Here is an 8,020-nt window from a genome sequence, read left to right as displayed (position 1 = left end):
ATAAAAGGCTAATATGCAAATTGTCCCCACCTACCCCTGGAAGTTCGAACAACAGAGAGTTTAGACATGCACTTATCATCAGGAGGCGGTGCAGAACATGGTAGGCTTTGGCAATGTGGCACTGGCAGCGTGCAGCAACAGAGGCACTGCTGGCCCTGATGGTCCCTGATGAGAGCAGGACCACGGCGGGATGGTAGAGTAGGTGAGTGGGTGGCACCAGGCCAAGGCGGTTTGAGCAGGGGCCCTGATCACACTGCCAGATGCCCCACAGATTGGCTCTGATTGCCTGCCAGGCCTAGAGACCCTACCTGTGCACAAATTTTGTGCCCAGGCCTCTTGTATAGTATCAAACACTTTAAATGCCTAGAAAAATATCTTCTAAAAGATATGCAGAACTTAAAAACTGAAAGTTACGGCATGTTTTTGAGAGAATTATTTTTCATTTTAAATTTTTAATGAAAGTTGTTTTTAATATACTTTATTCTTGTATCTTCTCAATTGTTTCTTCCTTGTACTTTCCCCTTTCCTTTTCTGCTTGGCGAGATATGGCTTTATGTTCAAGGTTCTTTTTGCAGTCTTTGTTCAGCTTCAGTCTAGTGATAACCACCTTGCTGGGGTGAATGCCCACATGAACATTTGTACCATTAGCTCTCCCCACCTTGCACTCATTCAATGTAGATGACATATTTCTTCCTGTAAACCTGGACTACTTTGCCAATTTGCTGCCCTTTGTAATGTCCTCAGACAACCTGAACTTCATCATCCTTTAGGATGGGCATGGATCAAACATTGTTCTTCGGTCTCAGCTTTGTGGAAAGAAGAAAAGACATAATCTTCATTTGGAAGTGGGAAGGTGAATTGAAATGTTTTATATGGTTCTTGCTCCAGTCAAAATCACAAAGGGATTGACCTTCATTTTGACTGCTTGCGCTTCTATGATGGCCAACAAGAGGAATGTTAGACTAAATCATATTAATATTGTGATAACACAGTATTGCAATAAGGTAAGAAAAGAAACAAAAGGCAAAATGATTACAAATGAAGAGGTGAAGCTGTCATTACTGACATTATATACCAAATTTCTCCCAATTTTTCTCCCAATTAGTCTCAGAAATTGGCATTTTTTTTTTCTTTTTTAAAAGCAAGTCCTGGTGAAACTTGAAAAGCAATCTAGAATTGATGTAGAGATTCAAAGTCCTAAGAATGTTAAGACAGCTTAAAGAATAAAAAAGCTGAACTACTTTTTGGCTTAGTATTTTCCTAAATATTAAAATTCATTATAAAACTCTGATGCAAGGATAAACAAACAGAGCAATGGAACAGAACAGAGTCCAGTAACATATGCAAAACAATTATACTTCTAGTAATACACTTGATAAATATACATATGCATGTATTCACTGCTGTAGTAATCTTAAATAGAAATTGTCCCCAAACTGGAAATTATCAAAATTCCCATTAGCAGCTTAATAAACAAAAATATTAAGATAAGTTTTATGTAGTACTATAACTGAATAATTTATAAAAATACTACCTACATTTTTTAAGAAAATCTTAAAAATTTAATGTCGAGCAAAGGAAGTCAGTCAAAGCTATAGAAACAGGTGGTAGTTATCCTGAAACAAGGAAGCAGTGATTGGAAGAGAGAGAAAATGGGTTCTGTGGCACTGGTAAAATTGTATTTTTATATTTGAGAGCTGATCATATATCAATAATCAGTTTGGGAAAAATCATCAAAAACTAAAAGCTAAACCCTATCATATTTATAAATATGTATTTATAGGTATTTTAATAAAAAGTTAAATAAATCTGTATCAGCCTACATTACTAAAGAACTCTAAACTAAAAGTTATTCCAAAGCTTTATGCGTAAGAATTAGATAACTATGAAATGAATGAATGATGAACATATGATCTTACAATCATTCAAACAATCAAAATTTATGGAGAACTTACTGTACAAATGCACTGATGAATGTCAAAATGAATTGACCAAAATTTCTTAAGAAGTTCATAATATATAAGACATTACAAACTCATAACAGTAAGAGTATTAAATGGTGTGATATAATCAAAATGTCATATGGTAAACACCAATAACTTGCTATAGGATAGTATCTATTTGAGAGTGGGTGGGGGGAAAAGGCCCATAGTAGCATGGTATTGAAACAGACCTTGAAGGCTAGATAAAATTTCAGCAGCTGAAATAAACCCAAGTTAAAGTAGTATTCCAGGGCTGTTTGCTTCAATTCTCATTTTTATCTTATATTCAAAAATATAATAGTTCATAAAATAACACATTGCTTTCTATTTTGAAATATTTCTAAGTTAGGCAAATACACTTCCTCTCCCCCATCATAATAATATTTTCTTTTTAGAATGCCTCCCATTCTAGCTTCATTTTTGTGTGTGTGTGTGTGTGTGTGCGCACATTTCAGCTGTGTAGTTTTTGCCATTGTACTTTATCTTAGTATGTTCAAGGTCATTATTTTGAATTTTTTCTTATCTTACAGATTGTTAGCACTCATCACAATTTACACCAAATCTATATGATGGTATAAATTGACTGTAGCATGATCAATTTCATATTTTTAACTCTCTTAGTGATTGACCATGTAGCAATTGATTGAGTCGAAAGTATAAGGATTCAGCAATCTTTATCTGTAAGAGTAAAAATGGATCATATATCAAGGTTTATATATTTTGATTGTCTCACTTTGGTTTTCACACTTCATCGCAGTAAAATGATAAATTAGGAAAACACACTTTGCTCAATCGGAGACAAAATCCAATCTCTATGACTTTCTTACATACTGGGATACTTTTTTATTATATAATGGATGGGAGATATTATGCCTATTCCAGGCCTGTTTGCTCTCAGACCCATTGTCTGTGCCTCCTCTGCTTTACTCTGTATTTCAAACAAGGCAGAAAGCCTGTTTCCAGCTGTTTTAGTCAGTGAGGGTCCTGGTAAAAGGGTGAAGTGTGGAAATAAGAGAATATAAAGGTTTTCCTCCCCCAGCCCCATTTCAGGCAATGACTTTAGGACCAGCTCCAAGTAACATCAACAAAATGAATAAGACATCCCCTTGTTGTATTCTCCTCTCAACAACCACAATTGGTATCCATTCATAGACAAAAATGCTTTTATAGAAGTCATATGATCCAGCACCACATGACAAAGGACCCAGGAGGATCCTTAGCCCACCATGCATTAGGTGTTAGGCAAACAGATCTAGGTACCAGCTGAGGACTTTGAAGTGGCCCATGAGCTGGCTTCAGTCCCTCATGGGTACAGTCTGGAAGCCCTAGAGAACACTAACTCAGATAATCACCAATGGATAAGGGCCTTCATAGAAGTCTAGGAGTCCTGTGGAGAAATTCCAGCATACCTCTGAAACAAGCAAATAAACAAAAATCTAAGCTTGGACTCATTGGACAGGATAAGAGGAGCAGTTTGACTTTAACCTCATAATCCGCCCTCAAGGCAGCAGCTCACTGCCAAGGAACCCTCTGGGCCAGTGATTTTTTTTTTCCTGTGGGAGAAATTGGATGCATATGAATGAGTGCCCTGCTTCCCCAGCTGTGTGAGACTCTGCCAATGAGCCCCATTTCTCTCTCACCCCACTCAGAGTAATGACTCAAGAGCTGCACAACTAGGGGATGGTGAGCAGATAGGTGAATGGCAGCCAGAGCCTACATACTATCATTGCAGACTCCACTGGGAGGTCTGCCAATTGCTGAGGCATCTCACCTGTAGATACCCCCAACAGGCTTACAGATGGCCCTAGCACTCTATGAGCTTCACCCATACACCCCTCCACCCAGTGGCTGGCCCCCTGTGCATGCAGCTATTATGGCAAGGGCAAGTTTTGCAGAAGACTAGTGAGCACACACAGAAAGCTGGCCCAAATCTGCAGGCCAGAAACAGACCTCAAAGTTAAACACTTAGCATTGCTTTCGGGAAAACATATGGGAGGTTATTACCACCTGGTCTGATGCATTGCAGGATCCAAAGAAGGCATCCAAAGTTAGGGAATCTACCACAGAAGAGCAAAAAGTGGGAAGCAGACATATCCATAGAGGATCTAAGTTATATCCAGCATCTATAGCTCATCTATTGTCATGAAATATTTGACAAGGGAACCAAGAATGCCAAATGGGGAAAGATAATCTCTCTCTAATAAATGGTGTTGGGAAAACTGGGTAACCACATGTGCAAGAATGAAATTGGACTCCTAGCTTACACCACTCACAAAAATTAACTCAAAATGGACTAAAAATCTAAACATAAGGACTGAAGCTAGAAAAATCCTAGAAGGAAACATAGGAAAAATCCTTTTGGCATTGGTCCTGGCAACAATTTTTGAGAGATGTCACCAAAATGCAAGCAACAAAGCAAAAATAAATGAAACTGAATCAAACTAAAAAACTCTTCTAAGCAAGGAAACATTAACAAAATTGAAAAGTAACTTACAAAATTATGAGAAAATATTTGCAAGCCATATATCTGCTTAAAGGTTAATCTTAAATATATATATACATAACAACAACAAAAACAACAACAAAAAAAGCAATCACTCTTATTTTAAAATGAGCAGAGGACATGAATGGACATATTGCCAAAGAAGATATAAAAATGGTCAACAGGTACATGAAAAGATGCACAATCATCAGGAAAATGTCTATCAAAACCACAAGATATCCCTTTATACCTGTTAAAATGGCTACCACCCAAAACAAAAGAGATAACAGGTGTCGGCAAGGATGTGGAAAAAAAGACAATGCTGTATACTGTTGGTGGGAAGGTAAATTTGTGTAGCCATTATGGAAAACAGTATGGAAATTCCTCAAAAAATTAAAAAATAGAACTACTATATGACTTAGCAAACCCACTTCTGGGTATTTATCCAAAGGAAATGAATCAAAATATCAAACAGTTGTCTGCACTCCCATGTTTATTGCAGTATTATTTACAGCAGCTAAAATATGAAAACTAAGTGTTCATGAATGAATGAAGATGTGATATGTATCCATATATATTTATGTATGATGTATACATGAAGATTTACATAAAGTTCTGATATGTATATATGTGTATATATGTATATTGTATATTTGTATTCATATACAATGGAATATTATACAACCATGAGAAAGACAGAAAACCTGCTATTTATGACAACATGGATAGAACTTGAGGGCATTCTGCTAAATAAAAGAAATCAGACAAGACACTGAAATATTTCCCTTATATGTGGAACTTAAAAAAGCTGAACTGGTAGAAATAGAGAGTAGAAAGGTAGTTTCCAGGACCTGATGGTCAGGAGAAATGGGAAGATGTTAGTTAAAGGTACAAACTTCTAGGTATAAGATGAGTAAGTTCTGGGAGCGAATGCATAGCTTGGTGACTATAATTAACAAAACTATATTATTCACTTGGAAAGTTGATGTGTCAGGGGATATTAAATGTTCTTCACACACACACACACACACACACACACACACACATACACAAAGGTAATTAAGGTGATGGAGATCTCAACTAACTCTACTATAGTAATAATTTATCAATGTGTAAGTGTATCTATTCATGTTATTTTATACCTTAACCTCACACCATGATATATATCAATTGTTTCTTAATAAACTTGGGTGGAGAGGTGTGAAAGAGCTGCATCTGTTTTATTGTTTCAGTTCTTTCCTAACATAAGTATTATGGTTTTAGCTTCTGTTGGGACCTCCAGATTCTTGGCTTCAATTAAATTGCCTCCTTCTTCTATTCCCCTGATTTCCTTCTGAATGACCACCTGCCAGTTTTTTACTTCTCAGTCTTCTGTTACTTATATAAATAATGCCCTGCATTTAGTACTTCCTCTTCTAAATATTGTCAATACCGTTGGATGAATATGTCCTGACTAATATAGCTATCCATGTTTCAAATGATAACTTTACAACCATATTTTACTAACACAATTGTTGATTATTTCATTAATGTCACAAGGAGTAGGAGACCAATACTCTTATTTGACACAATTGACAGATCATGAATATGGAAATTATTGTCTTATTTAAATTAGCCAGATAAGCTCAAGACTGCTTAGCACTCACCAACATGTCATCACATATATCTATCAAATTTATAACAAGATAGAGAACAAGATGTGCATTACTTCCCTTTTTATAGATGTGAAAACTGAGTCATAATAAGGTATCATTTTCATAGACTCTTATGGTCTAAGGGATTAAAGAGATAATCTTGAACAGGATTCTCAAATCAGGGTAATATGTAGATTCTGTATTAGCATTTAATCTAAATAGTCTGAGAATTTTCATCCACCTATCTTCATTTATAAGTGTATGAACTGAGATCCCAAAAGACAAGAAGGCTTGGCCAAACAGAAGGTTCAAAACACTTATGACTCTTGACTTCCAAAACCAAATCCAAATCAAAGCAAGACTCCAAAACTACTCTTACACTTACCTCCAATATCCCTGTTCTTTTTCTGAAAAGACAAAGATAATGAGTTGTTTTTTTAATCATTGATACTAGATATTAATTTCATAATGGCAATTCCTGGGTTTTATATGATTCATAATCCTTGTAAATTCTAGAACAAGGCTTTCCATTTTAATCAGTGCATAATTACTAATTTTCTACTACATTCAAAATACCATGCTATGCACATTTATAGCCAACCAAAATTTAAATCAGGTTCTTGCTAGATAATTTGGACTAATAGACATATGCATTTATTTAATCGTTTATCAAATATATTTTGAGCATCTACAATGAAATAGACACACTATTTTATCTATTAGCTAGAGGCCTGGTACATGAATTCATGCACCAGTGGAGTCCCTCGGTCTGGCCTGGGGGGATCAGGCTGAAACTGGCTCTTACACATCCCTAAAGGGGTCCCTGATTGCAAGAGGGTGCAGGCCAGGCTGAGGGACCCCACTGGTGCACAATTGGGGCCAGAGAGGGCCAGATGGAGGGCTCCAGGGCCTGTCTCACCCAGTCCCAATTAACTGGACTGCAGCAGCAAGCTAACCTACTAGTCAGAACATCTGCCCCCAGGTGGTCAGTGCACAGCATACCAACTGGTGAAACATTCAAATGAATGGTCGGACCCTTAACATATTAAGCTTTTATTATATAGGATGGTATAGCAGTGAATAAGATAAGATAAAGATGGTCTTTGCCTTCCTAGAGCTTCTAAACTGTGAAGGAATAGACATAAATAACAATTTCAGCATGCAGTAAATATTGTATATGAAACAAACTGGACAGTATTATGAAGAATAAAGGATTTTAGAAATGCTGTGTACAACCATGCATATTTTACACAACACAACTCTAGGGGGCAAAATTCATATCATGGGCATTGCAGATTTGTATGTTTATTAATTTTCCAGCAGATGTCAGTAAAGTGTTCTGTTCAAATAAGTTTATATATGAAAATCATTTTCTAACAAGCAAGTAGACTCTTGAGGAAGGACTGAGTTGTTTTTTGTTTTGTTTTGTTTTTTCCAGTTTGCCCAAAGAGACCATGTGGACTAGCAAAAGCCCTGAAAGGGGGAAGTAACTTTGAAGAGAAAGTCAGATAAGACAATTTTGATAAAGTGACATTTAAGTTGAGATAAGTAAGAGCAAGTCATTTGGAGAGCCAGAATAAGAACACTCCAGAAAGGAGGGAAAAAAAAAAATACATGTGCTTAACATTATCCGCTCTTATTTTTGGTTGGTTTGTCTTGACATTATATTCTGACAATTAAAAATTATGAAGTTCTTTGTAGATGAATATACTTTCATTAGCAGAGTCTCTGTTTTGCATGGTTTATTTTTCTTCTGGTGATGACCTAGTATCCTTGCTGTCTCCCTTAAGCACACATATCCAGAGTTTTTTAAGGAAGTTGGGAATATAATCGTTCATCATATAACCTAGCCAGTTGATCTCATATGAATCGGGAGAGAGAAAAATAATAGTAGCAAAAATTTGAGAACTTTCATGACTATT

At 36.2% G+C, this 8,020-nt stretch overlaps 1 pseudogene across 1 annotated transcript; it reads right to left on the bottom strand.

Annotated features, from left to right (window-relative positions):
- Window positions 1–478: 478 nt before the first annotated feature.
- LOC311620646 (large ribosomal subunit protein uL24-like) lies at window positions 479–937 on the bottom strand (annotated as a pseudogene). Its single transcript has one exon. The product of its transcript is annotated as a large ribosomal subunit protein uL24-like (transcript).
- Between the last annotated feature and the right edge of the window lie 7,083 nt (window positions 938–8,020).

This window comes from Pipistrellus hanaki, assembly GCF_964339955.1.
Source record: "Pipistrellus hanaki genome assembly, chromosome: 3".
Taxonomy (NCBI): domain Eukaryota; kingdom Metazoa; phylum Chordata; class Mammalia; order Chiroptera; family Vespertilionidae; genus Pipistrellus; species Pipistrellus hanaki.
This window is presented reverse-complemented; position numbering and strand designations above follow the sequence as displayed.